This window comes from Dermochelys coriacea, chromosome 7 (genome assembly GCF_009764565.3).
Source record: "Dermochelys coriacea isolate rDerCor1 chromosome 7, rDerCor1.pri.v4, whole genome shotgun sequence".
Taxonomy (NCBI): domain Eukaryota; kingdom Metazoa; phylum Chordata; order Testudines; family Dermochelyidae; genus Dermochelys; species Dermochelys coriacea.
This window is the reverse complement of record NC_050074.1, coordinates 52,582,705-52,598,867: the sequence shown is the minus strand read 5'-3', so window position 1 is coordinate 52,598,867 and position 16,163 is coordinate 52,582,705. Positions and strand designations below refer to the sequence as shown.

The 16,163-nt window shown below is 42.4% G+C and overlaps 1 long non-coding RNA gene across 3 annotated transcripts in view; it reads right to left on the bottom strand.

The window, feature by feature from the left end:
• LOC119858983 overlaps positions 1-15,881 on the bottom strand; it is a 51,460-nt gene extending 35,579 nt beyond the window's left edge. For 2 of the 3 annotated variants that reach the window (XR_006282610.1, XR_006282612.1), the window contains exons 1-5: positions 15,680-15,881; positions 13,500-13,641; positions 9,147-9,645; positions 8,003-8,160; positions 6,714-6,891 (exon numbers count right to left, since the gene is read on the bottom strand). This is a non-coding gene — a long non-coding RNA (uncharacterized LOC119858983). The remainder of the gene's footprint in view (positions 1-6,713; positions 6,892-8,002; positions 8,161-9,146; positions 9,646-13,499; positions 13,642-15,679) is intronic. The other variant, XR_006282611.1, reaches the window with a different exon arrangement.
• Between the last annotated feature and the right edge of the window lie 282 nt (positions 15,882-16,163).

Below are 16,163 nucleotides of genomic sequence, written 5' to 3'. Positions count from 1 at the left end.
CTGTCTAGTGGGAAATGGGCTGAGATATCTCCCAACACAACTCTAGCTTATGCCACATAAACCAGTGCACAACCACCACATGATGTAACATGGGTACTAGCCTAGAATAGACGAGATCTGGTGACTTAAAAGAGACTGTGTATCCTATTACCGATCTATAGAGCCATGCAGTTCCACATCTCTCCAATATTTAGTATGAGGGAGGGGCGTTGGGTACATTTGTATACGAGAGACTGAGGATTTTCTGGACCAAACTCAGGATAGCCTTCTAGGGGCACAAAGCTCTAAAGATGTAGAGCAGGTTGCACAGAGGAGCCAAGAGGCCAGTGAAGAAGCTTGGCAACATGTGACCTCCAGAAGAGGTAAGCGGAATGTCCGGGTTCCAGTAACACAGACACAGGTAACTAACCGCTTTCATGTTCTCTCCACAGGTACCAATGCGGAGAGTGGACCAGATGATATGTCTGGGGGGAGAAAGCAGAAGGAGACTCCGCTGGTTGGGAGGCATGAGATGCGATGTCCTGAGGTTGGAGGTTCCACGACCACCACTCCCAAGAGGAGAAGGCGGGTGGTGGTGGTCGGGGACTCTCTCCTCCGGGGGACTGAGTCATCTATCTGCCGCCCTGACCGGGAAAACCGAGAAGTCTGCTGCTTGCCAGGGGCTAAGATTCGTGATGTGACGGAGAGACTGCCGAGACTCATCAAGCCCTCGGATCGCTACCCCTTCCTGCTTCTCCACGTGGGCACCAATGATACTGCCAAGAATGACCTTGAGCGGATCACTGCGGACTATGTGGCTCTGGGAAGAAGGATAAAGGAGTTGGAGGCGCAAGTGGTGTTCTCGTCCATCCTCCCCGTGGAAGGAAAAGGCCTGGGTAGGGACCGTCGAATCGTGGAGGTCAACGAATGGCTACGCAGGTGGTGTCGGAGAGAAGGCTTTGGATTCTTTGACCATGGGATGGTGTTCCATGAAGGAGGAGTGCTGGGCAGAGACGGGCTCCATCTTACGAAGAGAGGGAAGAACATCTTTGCCAGCAGGCTGGCTAACCTAGTGAGGAGGGCTTTAAACTAGGTTCACCGGGGGAAGGAGACCAAAGCCCTGAGGTAAGTGGGAAAGCGGGATACCGGGAGGAAGCACAGGCAGGAAGGTCTGTGAGGGGAGGGCTCCTGCCTCATACTGGGAATGAGGGGCGATCAACAGGTTATCTCAAGTGCTTATATACAAATGCACAAAGCCTTGGAAACAAGCAGGGAGAACTGGAGGTCCTGGTGATGTCAAGGAATTATGACGTGATTGGAATAACAGAGACTTGGTGGGATAACTCACATGACTGGAGTACAGTCATGGATGGTTATAAACTGTTCAGGAAGGACAGGCAGGGCAGAAAAGGTGGGGGAGTAGCACTGTATGTAAGGGAGCAGTATGACTGCTCAGAGCTCCAGTACGAAACTGTGGAAAAACCTGAGTGTCTCTGGATTAAGTTTAGAAGTGTGTGCAACAAGAGTGATGTCATGGTGGGAGTCTGCTATAGACCACCGGACCAGGGGGATGAGGTGGATGAGGCTTTCTTCCGGCAACTCACGGAAGCTACTAGATCGCATGCCCTGATTCTCATGGGTGACTTTAATTTTCCTGATATCTGCTGGGAGAGCAATACAGCGGTGCATAGACAATCCAGGAAGTTTTTGGAAAGCGTAGGGGACAATTTCCTGGTGCAAGTGCTAGGGGAGCCAACTAGGGGGAGCGCTTTTCTTGACCTGCTGCTCACAAACCGGGTAGAATTAGTGGGGGAAGCAAAAGTGGATGGGAATCTGGAAGGCAGTGACCATGAGTTGGTTGAGTTCAGGATCCTGACGCAGGGAAGAAAGGTAAGCAGCAGGATACGGACCCTGGACTTCAGGAAAGCAGACTTTGACTCCCTCAGGGAACAGATGGCCAGGATCCCCTGGGGGACTAACATGAAAGGGAAGGGAGTCCAGGAGAGCTGGCTGTATTTCAAGGAATCCCTGTTGAGGTTACAGGGACAAACCATCCCGATGAGTCGAAAGAATAGTAAATATGGCAGGCGACCAGCTTGGCTTAATGGTGAAATCCTAGCGGATCTTAAACATAAAAAAGAAGCTTACAAGAAGTGGAAGCTTGGACATATGACCAGGGAAGAGTATAAAAATATTGCTCGGGCATGTAGGAAAGATATCAGGAGGGCCAAATCGCACCTGGAGCTGCAGCTAGCAAGAGATGTCAAGAGTAACAAGAAGGGTTTCTTCAGGTATGTTGGCAACAAGAAGAAAGCCAAGGAAAGTGTGGGCCCCTTACTGAATGAGGGAGGCAAGCTAGTGACAGAGGATGTGGAAAAAGCTAATGTACTCAATGCTTTTTTTGCCTCTGTTTTCACTAACAAGGTCAGCTCCCAGACTGCTGTGCTGGGCAACACAAAATGGGGAAGAGATGGCCAGCCCTCTGTAGAGATAGAGGTGGTTAGGGACTATTTAGAAAAGCTGGACGTGCACAAGTCCATGGGGCCGGACGAATTGCATCCGAGAGTGCTGAAGGAATTGGCGGCTGTGATTGCAGAGCCCTTGGCCATTATCTTTGAAAACTCGTGGCGAACGGGGGAAGTCCCGGATGACTGGAAAAAGGCTAATGTAGTGCCCATCTTTAAAAAAGGGAAGAAGGAGGATCCTGGGAACTACAGGCCGGTCAGCCTCACCTCAGTCCCTGGAAAAATCATGGAGCAGGTCCTCAAAGAATCAATCCTGAAGCACTTAGAGGAGAGGAAAGTGATCAGGAACAGTCAGCATGGATTCACCAAGGGAAGGTCATGCCTGACTAATCTAATCGCCTTTTATGATGAGATTACTGGTTCTGTGGATGAAGGGAAAGCAGTGGATGTATTGTTTCTTGACTTTAGCAAAGCTTTTGACACGGTCTCCCACAGCATTCTTGTCAGCAAGTTAAGGAAGTATGGGCTGGATGAATGCACTATAAGGTGGGTAGAAAGCTGGCTAGATTGTCGGGCTCAACGGGTAGTGATCAATGGCTCCATGTCTAGTTGGCAGCCGGTGTCAAGTGGAGTGCCCCAGGGGTCGGTCCTGGGGCCCGTTTTGTTCAATATCTTCATAAATGATCTGGAGGATGGTGTGGATTGCACTCTCAGCAAATTTGCGGATGATACTAAACTGGGAGGAGTGGTAGATACGCTGGAGGGGAGGGATAGGATACAGAAGGACCTAGACAAATTGGAGGATTGGGCCAAAAGAAATCTAATGAGGTTCAATAAGGATAAATGCAGGGTCCTGCACTTAGGATGGAAGAATCCAATGCACCGCTACAGACTAGGGACCGAATGGCTCGGCAGCAGTTCTGCGGAAAAGGACCTAGGGGTGACAGTGGACGAGAAGCTGGATATGAGTCAGCAGTGTGCCCTTGTTGCCAAGAAGGCCAATGGCATTTTGGGTTGTATAAGTAGGGGCATAGCGAGCAGATCGAGGGACGTGATCGTTCCCCTCTATTCGACACTGGTGAGGCCTCATCTGGAGTACTGTGTCCAGTTTTGGGCCCCACACTACAGGAAGGATGTGGATAAATTGGAAAGAGTACAACGAAGGGCAACGAAAATGATTAGGGGTCTAGAGCACATGACTTATGAGGAGAGGCTGAGGGAGCTGGGATTGTTTAGTCTGCAGAAGAGAAGAATGAGGGGGGATTTGATAGCTGCTTTCAACTACCTGAAAGGGGGTTTCAAAGAGGATGGCTCTAGACTGTTCTCAATGGTAGCAGATGACAGAACGAGGAGTAATGGTCTCAAGTTGCAATGGGGGAGGTTTAGATTGGATATTAGGAAAAACTTTTTCACTAAGAGGGTGGTGAAACACTGGAATGCGTTACCTAGGGAGGTGGTAGAATCTCCTTCCTTAGAGGTTTTTAAGGTCAGGCTTGACAAAGCCCTAGCTGGGATGATTTAACTGGGACTTGGTCCTGCTTTGAGCAGGGGGTTGGACTAGATGACCTTCTGGGGTCCCTTCCAACCCTGATATTCTATGATTCTATGATTCTATGATTCTATCTCTGGGTATTTCAGGAGAATCAGAAGTCCGTATTTCAGGGTGGTGCTGGTTGTGCCAGATCCTGCCAGGAATAAATCTAGTGTGCTTCTCACCAAACTATCAGTGTTAAATTCCAATTGGACATTTTGTTTCTCCTACAAAAAGGTTTGGAACAGTTGACTGAAAAGCGTCGGAATTTATTCACACAGACCAAATAAGTCTCCCCTTACACACAATGTGTGGCTTTATATCAATCCCACAGCACCGGCCTTGGGGCTGGCAATTGCAATAGCATTACTGCAGGGCTTTGGAGAATATTTTGCTCTTGTAAAGAAGGGAGAATTGGACTATTATAGCAAAAAGATTTGTTTTCATTTGTCTTTCTAATTGTTAAGACTCAGCTGTGCAGTAGGTCCTTGTTTCCTAGATTTATATATTTCAAGGCCAGAAAGGACCACTATGATCATCTAGTCTGACCTCCTGTGTAATACCAGAAATAGAATCCCCAAAATAATTCCTTTTGAACTAGAGCACGGCCTTTAAAAAAATCTTTTAGAAAAACATGCAATCTTGATTTTAAAATTGCCAAGGAAGGAGAGTACACCATGACTGCTGGTAAATTGTACCAATGGTTACCCATCCTCATTGAAAAATGTATGCCTTATTTCCAGTCTGAATTTGTATAGATTCAACGTCCAGCCACTGGATCTTGTTATGCCTTTGTCTGGTAAATTGAAGAGCTCATTATCAAATATTTGTTTCCCTATGGTAGGTACTTATAAAATGTGGTTAAGTCACCCTTAACCTTTTCTTTGTTAAACTAAACAGATTGAGCTATTTGAGTTTATCACTAGAAGGCAAGTTTTCTAATTTTTTAACCATTCTCATGACTCTTCTCTGAAACCTCAATAATATTTCAACATCCTTGAATTGTGGGCACTGAACTGGATGCAGTATTACAACCAGCAGTTGTACCAGTGCCAAATACAGAGGTAAAATAACTAGGGATATCAAACCATTAAAAAAATAATCATAATTAATCATGAAATGTAAAAAAATTATTTTTATTACAAATATTTGCATTGTAAAAAAGATTTTAAAAAATCAATATACAAGTTGAAGCATGAAGGGGCATATAAATGTTTAACATATCTGGCATGTAAATACCTTGGAACTCCAGCTACAGCAGTGCCGTGCGAATGCCTGTTATCACTTTCGGGTGACATTGTAAATAAGAAGCGGGCAGCATTATCTCCCGTAAATGTAAACAAACTTGTTTGTCTTAGCAATTGGCTGAACAAGAAGTAGGACTGAGTGGATTTGTAGGCTCTAAAGTTTTACATTGTTTTGTTATGGCGTGCAGGTAGGTAAAAAAAAATAATTCTACATTTGTAAGTTACACTTTCACAATAAAGAGATTGCACAACAGCATTTGTATTAGGTAAATTGAAAAAATACTATTTCTTTTACCTTTTATGTTTTCTGCAAATATTTGTAATCAAAAATAATATAAAGTGAGCACTGTACACTTTGTATTCTGTGTTGTAAATCAAATCAATATAATTGAAAATGTAAAAAGAATCAAATATATTTATAATAAATTTAAATTGGTATTCTATTATTGTTTAACAATGCAATTAAAACTGTGATTAAACATGATGATTTTTTTATCTAGCTAATTTGTTTTGCATTAATCGCTTGAGTTAACCGTGATTAATTGACAGAGCTAAAAATAACATCTCTGCTCCTATTCAAGATTCCAGTTTATGCATCCAAGCAGCGCATTAGCCCTTTTGGCCACGGCATCACACTGGTATCCTGTGGCACCTTAGAGACTAACAAATTTATTTGAGCATAAGCTTTTGTGAGCCACAGCTCACTTCATCAGATGCTATAGCTCACGAAAGCTTATGCTCAAATAAATTTGTCAGTCTCTAAGGTGCCACAGGTACTCCTTTTCTTTTTGCAAATACAGACTAACACGGCTGCTACTCTGAAAACTGGGATCTTGTGTTTAGCTAATTACCTACCATGACTCCCAAGTCCTTTCCAGAGTCACTGCTTCCCAGGATAGAGTTTCCCACCTTGTAAGTAAGGCCGGCATTCTTTGTTCTTAGATGTATACATTTACACTGTGCCCAGCTTACCAAGGGATCCAGATCCCTCTGTCTCCGTGGCTTGTCGTCTTCATTATTTGCCACGCCCCCAATTTTTGGTTGTCTGCAAACTTCATCAGTGATGATTTTATGTTCTTTTCCAGATCATTGATAAAAATGTTAAATAGGGGGGCTAAGAACAGATTCTTGCTAGAACCCATCAAAAACACACCTGTTTGATGATGATTCCCCATTTACAATTACATTTTGAGACCTAACCATTCGCCATTTTTAATCCATTTAATGTGTGTCATGTTGATTTTTTTATCAGTCTAGTTTATTAAATTGCTTGATTCTTTTTACTTATGTATGCTATTTGTCTGGGAAGCAGCAGAATACTTACATTTTTTTGACAAAAAGAAAAAAGAAATTCAAACATTTAAAAACATTTTTAAAAAAGGAAGATGGCTTGGTGTTGATTCTCCAGGAGAAGTGACTTCATCGAACATTAATAATGAGAATACTTTAACCCAAGCTCTAGTAAGCAAAAGGACTGCCACTCTCACATACCTGTTCTATTTTGATAAGGAAAGCATCGATGAAGTCTCAAGGATAATTGGGATCCAGAGACCCTTTGTGCATCTTCACTGTCTCCAAAACAAAACTTGTGAATTCCTTTAAGTTTTTAAATCTCTTTTTGTGAGGCCCAGGTATGTAATCCATAAGAGTCGGGGGAAAAAATCTTCAGCTGTAATGATTGAAAGGAAATACACATCCTAGTTTATTTGGACACAACTTTGGTTTATCCGGAAAAAAAAAGTTAACTTCATAATGATTATTCAAGTTGCTTACTTCAATATGATATATTGATTACCTTATATGACAAGTTTATAATCCAACTTGGATCCCAAAACTCTTTGCAAACTATACCAAATCACTCTCCAATATACATACTTTCTGCACTAAAACTTTGGTGAGTTCGTTCACTAGCTAACACAGTGATTTTCAATCTGTGATCTTATATTCTTATTGTCCGCAGACCATGTCTAAGGGATCCATGAAAGGTTGTCATTACCATACAGCAGGGATTTCACCTGTAGTCCGCAGACCCTGGGAGTCCGCAGACTATGTCTAAGATTTCCATTTTTTGCGCCTCTATTTGAAATTTTGTAGGGGTCTGCAAATGAAAAAAGCTAAAATACTGAGCTAAAATACTCTGTATTATTTCCAAAATACAACTACCCTCAATACACAGATCCAGTTCTTGAAAAATCTCACTCAAATGCACAAACATTAACCCTGACCACAGATTTCTAGGCAGTAATAGCACATTATAGACTTTAAAAGGCAAAAAGCCCTTGTGTTGAGGTTGGAGTTCAGGGGTAAAATTCTCTGCTGATGAAACTCTACTGACTTCAACTGAGTTATACCATCAAAGGTTCTCAGGAAAGGGTGGGTGCGGTGGATGGATGGGTGCTGGAAGTGAACAGGAGTTTGCTTTGGAGGTATGAAATGGGATCACATTCAGGTATCCCATTGTGAATATATTAAGGCATGTGAATTGCAATGGTTTGGAGGTTAATGTTTTAATTGGCAATTTCCTTTATTTTTACCAATTGTGTTGAAAGGGAATTTCCTAGAGCAAACTTAATTCTGAGCTAATGAAGTGTTTTGTATGAGAATTTAAATAATCCTGAGAAAGAAGTCTGAGGCTGGGTTGGTTGAAGCTGCAGCCTAATGAGGAGAATGGGAACATGATGGGAATCTGAAACAACAACTGTCTGAGGAAAATGAACAGTCATTGAATTAAATCTCCTTACCGTAAAAAGGAGAAGAGTAGAATAGTCACTGAAACTCACCCATGCTGGGAGAGAGCAGAAGAGCTCATCATTTTCCTCTATCAGACCCATTAATGTCAAAAACGTTTTATCCTCGTAGTCAAACTGGTCCCTGAAGACAATGGAACAGATGACAGAGACCACATGGGTGAGGGAGAGGATGGGATCAAAGGGCTGCTCTGGACCAAAACAAACACAGAATCCAGTTTAAAAAAACATATGTGGCCTCAGTGTCGCAGTCATTGGGCCCATGGGAAGTTCAGCATCTCACAGCTCCAGGCCAAGATGGGGGCTGTGACATGAGACAGGGCTTCCCCCACCCCCCACTCTTATCTCTCCTACCTTAAGTTTAAAAAACCCACCCAAACACACACACTTCCCATTTTGAGGGAATCAGTTTCACTCTGCCTGACTTGCTCTGGTCTGACCATCAGTCCCTGTCTGACCTGCTTGTCCGGCATGGGGCTTGTTTCATAGAAAGGGTCCCACTCAGAATCAGACCCTGCTCAGAGGGTACAGCCTGAGCCATTGCTTTGTGTGGCTGTAGCATCTTTTCAAGCTCTTATAACGCAGCACTTTCCCTTTTGATACTGCCAGCCGGGGCTGTGAGTAGTAAATACGCTATTGTGCTGCCGAAGGAGGGCATGCTCCCAGCACAGCAACCAAGTGGATGGGTCTGTTTTGCATGTCTCTTCTTTGCACCAAATAGACCCCACAACCGTCTGCTGAGCTTGAATTTCCCCCTTTCATCAGCAATATTTCAGCCTCCTTTTCACATTCTCCCTTCTGCACAAACATAAATAGCTTTCCCTTTTGATACTGCCAGCCGGGGCTGTGAGTAGTAAATACGCTATTGTGCTGCCGAAGGAGGGCATGCTCCCAGCACAGCAACCAAGTGGATGGGTCTGTTTTGCATGTCTCTTCTTTGCACCAAATAGACCCCACAACCGTCTGCTGAGCTAGAATTTCCCCCTTTCATCAGCAATATTTCAGCCTCCTTTTCACATTCTCCCTTCTGCACAAACATAAATAGCACACTGGTCTGCCATGCAGAGCAAACCAGTCGGTGCAATGTTTAGGAGACTTGTCTACAAGAGTTCACCCCACTGACCTGTACACCACATTACTTAGGGGGAAGAATGTTCAGAAGCAGCATTTAGTTCACCTTTCAGAAGGTTCAGTGGGTGCTTCCCCAGCACCAGACTCTAATCATGTCCTTTGATGCAGTCAGGATCCTTTTTGTTCTTCCTAAGAGTAACAACTGCCCCATTGATTCATGGAGCAAAAGCGGCAGCATCAATGTGTCTCCTCATATACATACACAGGGTTAATGAAGGATCTCCTGGCGTTCCCTCTTCACACAGACCATTCTTCCAGGCACAGATAGCTGAAAAGGTAGCCATTAATTTTGCACCAGCGCAGTTTTCTCTGTATAACCAAAACTGTTCCATGGAGTAGGTGAACCACGGTTGCTCAGATAAAAACCAGAAATGATACCATTACAAAAGACATGAAGCTGATCCCCACCATGTGTATTTCTGAGCCTTTCCACCAGGAAATGGGCCTCCTCCTGGATCCGCTCCTCAATGCTCTTCTTCTCCATCCCAAAATCCCTCAGGGTACTGAGAGCAAATCGATGCAGCTCCTGACTGCTTGAAATAATACTTGGGAAAAGGGAAGGAGAAGAGGAATAAAACTTAAATCAACTACTTTTGCCTAAAAAGAAAAGCAGTACTTGTGGCACCTTAGAGACTAACAAATTTATTAGAGCATAAGCTTTCGTGAGCCACAGCTCACTTCATCGGATGCATTTGGTGGAAAAAACAGAGGAGAGATTTATATACACACACAGAGAACATGAAACAATGGGTTTATCGTACACACTGTAATGAGAGTGATCACTTAAGATAAGCCATCACCAGCAGCAGGGGGGGAAAGGAGGAAAACCTTTCATGGTGACAAGCAAGGTAGGCTAATTCCAGCAGTTAACAAGAATATCAGAGGAACAGTGGGGGGGAGAAATACCATGGGGAAATAGTTTTACTTTGTGTAATGACTCATCCATTCCCAGTCTCTATTCAAGCCTAAGTTAATTGTATCCAGTTTGCAAATTAATTCCAATTCAGCAGTCTCTCGTTGGAGTCTGTTTTTGAAGCTTTTTTGTTGAAGGATAGCCACTCTTAGGTCTGTAATCGAGTGACCAGAGAGACTTTTGCCTAAGTATGGTTACATTGTAAGTACTTTGAAATTTAAACTACTTGCAGCTTAATGCAGAGAAAGGGAAGCTGGAATAACAGTATCCTATACCTTAACCTCATTGTACTTTCATTGTCATTACAATGAGTATGCAAACTAAGTTCACTGTAGTTCTATTGGTTATCATGCCAAATTGCACCCACTTTAGTCTATAATAGAATGTGAGCTGTCATGTTAAGTGAGAAAACAGGCTGTTGGTATAGGAAAGTAGTTGTCTGAATGAGACTTTTTTCCCTTTTACTTCTGATCACAAAAATCTGAGTAAAGCACATGTTCTCACACATCATAAAACTAAGAAATACATTGGGACATAAATAGGTAGGTAAAGTTTGTATTGTTCTAATAAAAGAACTGTGTAATTGCATGGAATTTTCATTGTAACTAAGTAACTAAAGGAAGGGATTTTCCCCTCTGACCCACATATGAATACTCTAGGTATAAGAACAATAGTATAGTTAGTGCAAAGATATTGTGGCATATTCATCTATCAAAAAGATAACTCCAGTGGGGTTAACGTAACTGCAGAAGGTTCACAAACTAAATAGTTCTGTGAACTTTTCAAGCCCCTAGGATAGTTGGAATTTCATTGCAAATTCCACTGGGTTTGCCCACCACTTGATGCTCACAGAATCATAGAACCATAAGGTTAGAAGGGACCTCAAGCGTCATCTAGTCTAACTCCTGCCAAGATTCAGGATTCATTGTGTCTAAACCAGTGGTTCTCAAACTTTTTGTATTGGCAACCCCTTTCACACAGCACACCTCTGAGTGTGACCCCCCCCCTTAAAAATTAAAAACATAGGTTTTTAATTTAATTTAATTTTAATTTAATTTCATTGTAATGGGGGCTCAGGCTGTCAGCCCCACCAGGCACAGGCTGACACCTTGCAACCCCCAGATAATAACCTCGCAACCCCCTGAGGGGTCGTGACCCCTAATTTGAGAACCCCAAACCATCCAAGACAGATGGCTATCCAGCCTCCTTTTGAAAACCTCCATTGAAGGAGCTTCTACAACCTCCCTAGTCAGTTTGTTCCATTGTCCTACTGTTCTTACAGTTAGGAAGTTTTTCCTGAGATTTAATCTTAATCTGCTATGCTGTAGTTTGAACCCATTGCCTCTTGTTCTGCCCTCTGTGGTAAGAGAGAACAACTCTTCTCCATCTTTTTTATGGCAGCCTTTCAAGTATTTGAAGATAGCTATCACATTCCCCCTTAATTTCCTCTTTTCCTGACTAAACGTACCCAGTTCCTTCAGCCTTTGCTCACATGGATTGCATTACATCCCTTTAAGAAAAGGAGCACTTGTGGCACCTTAAAGACTAACAAATTTATTTGAGCATAAGCTTTCGTGAGCTACATCTCACTTCATCAGATGCATTCAGTGGAAAATATAGTGGGGAGATTTATATACACGCACAGAGAACATGAAACAATAGGTTTTATCATACACACTGTAAGGAGAGTGATCACTTAAGATGAGCCACCACCAGCAGGACGGGGGGGAAGGAGGAAAACCTTTCATGGTGACAAGCAAGGTGGGCCATTTCCAGCAGTTAACAAGAACGTCTGAGAAACAGAGGGGGTGGGGTGGGGGGGAGAAATAACATGGGGAAATAGTTTTACTTTGTGTAATGACTCATCCACTCCCAGTCTCTATTCAAGCCTAAGTTAATTGTATCCAGTTTGCAAATTAATTCCAATTCAGCAGTCGCTCGCTGGAGTCTGTTTTTGAATGTTCTGAAACATTACATCCCTTATTATCTTTGTCAGTCACCTCTGGATCCTTTCCAGTTTCTCCAAATCTTTTCTATACATTGGTGACCAAAATTGGACACGGTACTCCAGCTGAGGCCTAGCCAGCGCCAAGTAGAGCTGTACTATCACCTCCTGTGACTTGCTACGCCTTTGTTAATGCAACCCAAAATTGCATTTGCTTTTTTTTTGCAACAGCATCACATTGCTGACTCATGTTGAGGTTCTGATCCACCACAGCTCCCAGATCCTTCTCAGCTGTGTTGCTGCCAAGACAATTATCCTGCATTCTGTATTTATGCATTTGGTTTTTCTTCCCTAAGGGTAGCACCTTAATTCTATCTTTCTTAAATTTCATTTTGCTGTTTATAGCCCAGTTCTCCAATTTATCATGATCCCTCTGAATCTTAGCTCTATCCTCCAAAGTGTTTGCAACCTCTCCAGATTTGGGTTACAGCCAAATTTGATCAATATGCTCTCCATTCCTGCATCCAAGTCATTAATAAAGATGATAAATAACACTGGACCCAGAACAGATCCCCGTGGAACCCCACTTGAGACCTCCTTCCAGTCTGACATCATTCCATTAACAGTTACTCTTTGTTTGTGGTTATTTAACTAATGATGTATCAACTTAACGGTAGTACTACCAAGCCCGTATTTCTCCAGCTTACTTATGAGAATGTTATGTGAGACTGTGTCAGAAGCCTTTTATACTGCATTTTTCAACCTCTGAAGCAAAAAGTAGAGTTTACACTAATGTGAAGTTAAAGAGAAGCATTAAGACATGGCAGGAAATCTCCCACTTCCCATCTGAACCATTTTGCTGACACCAAGCAATTTTAATTTGCAAGAAAGAAGCGAGGGTAGAGTTCTGGTCAGAAAATTGACTCAGTATTTTGGTATCCCCATATTTTTTCTTCCTTCTTTGCCAAAAACCCTCAAGAACTGAGAGCTGCAAGCCTAGGCACCGACTCTGTGGGTGCTCAGCACGCAGTGGCAGCCCCACCGATCAGCTGTTATTCCATTGCTTCCTGCCTGCCGGTGGATCCCACTGATCAGCTCCTCCCCTCCCACCAGTGCCTCCCATCTGCCAATGATCAGCTGTTGAATGGTGTGCAGGTGGCACTGGGGGAACGGGGAGGAATGGGGCAGAACACTCTTGGGGAGCGGCGGAAAGAGGCAGGGTGGAAATGGAGTGGGTCGGGAAGAGGCAGGGCAGGGGTTGGGGTTGGGGGAAGGGGTGGAGTGTGGGCAGAGCCTGGGGTGGAGCACGGGTCAAGCCCCCCTCAGCAAATCACAGAGTCAGTGCCTCTGGCCTCAAGTGACAAAATAAATCTGCAACTGCCATGAGAAACCTAACTTTAACCTCTTATTTTTAAAAATCTTTTTAAACCCAATCAGTACTATTGTAGTAAATGAAACTCCATCTCTTTCCCATTTTCACAGTTATGATTTTCACAGACCGAGAGAATCAGTTCTATGTGCTGAAGCTACCAGAAATGTACCTGTTCCTTTGGTGATCTTCTCAAAAATTGGCAAAATTCATCTTCCACTGAATTCGTCCTTCACAGCCTCACGTCCATGCAGCACCACAGCCCAGTCTGAGCCTAAATATATTGTAAACACTGGATCATACTTTCCACTGAGCTGTCAAAGTATAACAAAAAAAGACCAACAAATTTTAACATTAGTTGGTTAATTAGTTAATTGGGAATATTAGTGGATTTCATAACAAAGGGATAAAGGCGGCTGTGTGCAGCTCTGCCAGTTCTAGTCAGGATTAGTACTGAGTAGCAACCTTGAATGCATTGTTTTCCCTTCAACATTTTGCATTTTGGATCTGGTTTGGGTATCTCATGGTTGGTCTTACTCTGTGAAGAGCAATAATGAAGCATAAAATCATAGATTTCAATGCCAGAAGGGACCACTGTGACCATTTAGTCTGCCCTCCTATGTAATACAGACCAAAGAACTTTCCCAAAATAATTACTTCTTTTAAGAAAATATTCAATCTTGATTTAAAAATTGTCAATGACGGAGAATCCACCATGACCCTTGGTAAGTTGTTCCAGTAGTTAATTTCCCTCACTGATAAAAATTTATGCCTAACATTCCATTTGAATTTGTCTAGATTCAGCTTCCAGCTGCTGGCTCGTTAGACCTTTCTCTGCTAGATTAAAGAGCCCATTATCAAATATTTGTTCCTCATGTATGTAGTTGTAGACTGTGATCAAGTCACCCCTTTACCTTATTTTTGTTAAGTTAACTAGACAGAGCTCCTTGGATCTATCACTATATGGCATGTTTGCTAATCCTTTAATCATTCTTGTGGCTCTTTTCTAAACCCTCTCCAATTTATCAACATTCTTGAATTGTGGGCACCAGAATTGGACACAGTATTCCAGCAGCAGTTACACCAGTGCCAAATACAGAGGTAAAATAATCTCTTTATTCCTACTTGAGATTCCCTTGTTCATGTATTCAAGAATCACATTAGCCCTTTTGGCCACAATATCATACTGGGAGCTCATGTTCAGCGGATTATCCACAATGACTCCCAAAACTTTTTCAGAGTCACTGCTTCCCAGGATAAAGTCCCCCAGCCTGTAAGTATGGCCAACATTCTTTCTTCCTAGATGTATTAAATTTAGACGTATTAAAATGCTTATTGTTTGTGCCCAGCTTACTAAGTGATCCAGATCACTCTGTATCAACGACCTGTCCTCTTTGTGATTTACCACTCTCCCAATTTTTGTGTAATCTGCAAGATTTATTGATAATAATCTAAATACTCTAATACTGCAGAACAAATTTCTGCAGCATCCTTGGTTTTTCAGTCCTTGAAATCATGAAACAAAAATGAATGTGAATAGATGAGAAGTTAATGTATATATTAGTATATATGTATATTATATCTGTAGCACCTCTGACACCTGTAGTTACAGTGTGCATTTACGCTGAAAAATGACTTAGAATGGCACATTTTACTCAATAACCCCACTCCCCGGGCATATTCAGTCAGATCTGCTGACTGTAATGACTAAGATAAATTGTTACTTCTTTTTGTCCATTTTTACCCAGCACAACCAAGACTGACTAAGCTATAAAGTCTGTTCCAACCTGCATATTATTAACAAAATTGTTTACTTTTAAATTGCAATGAGTGACACTTGAGCATACTTACCAATGGCAATGGGGTTACACAAGTGTTATAAGGGCATAATTAGAAGATCATGAGGTTGTACAGGAGAAGCCTGTACCTTTACTTTGAGCATTACCTGACCTTTAAGTGGTTTATTATTAGTAGTATTTATTATTTGTATTGTGGTAGCATCTAGGAATCCCATTCATGGACCAGGAGTCTACTGTGGTCAGCATTGTACAAACAAAGATCAGAAAGATGGTCTCTGCCTCAAATGTTCTTTTAATATCATCTGGGGGGAGTGGGTATTGTTTTTGTCTCGGAAATGAAGCTGTTTGAACCAAGGGTCTCATAAAATAACACTTTGCAGTCACACAGTCATTAAACAGTGAGCTCATGCACTTCCCAATGTTTAATTAACCACAGTTCAGTTCTATTTTGAGACCTGACTATGAAAAAATGACTTCTCCTTACTCCACAGATCATCCCCTTGGTGTATTCATAGTCATATCAGCTGATTTAATGAAAGCATTACACTCTTACCTCCTCTATAGTTTGGAGCAAGTTCTCCGTATTCAGCTGCAGCGTGTTTCCTATGATGGAAAAAGCAACAGAACCAGGTGGCAGGTTTCAGGGTGGTAGAAGTGTTAGTCTGTATCAGCAAAAACAACGAGGAGTCCTTTATTTGAGCATAAGCTTTCATGGGCTAGAACCCACTTCATCAGATGCATGGAGTGGAAAATACAGTAGCAGGTATATATATACACAGTACATGAAAAGATGGGAGTTGCCTTAACAAGTGGAGGAGTCAGGGCTAATGAGACAATTCAATTAACAGTAGAATACCAAGGGAGGAAAAAATCACTTTTGTAGTGGTAATGAGGGTGGCCCATTTCAAACAGGTGACAAGAAAGTGTGAGTAACGGTAGAGGGAAATTAGTATGGGGAAATTAGTTTTTGTAATGATCCATCCACTCCCAGTTTTTATTCAGGCCTAATTTGATGGTGTCCAGGTGGCAGCTTCCCA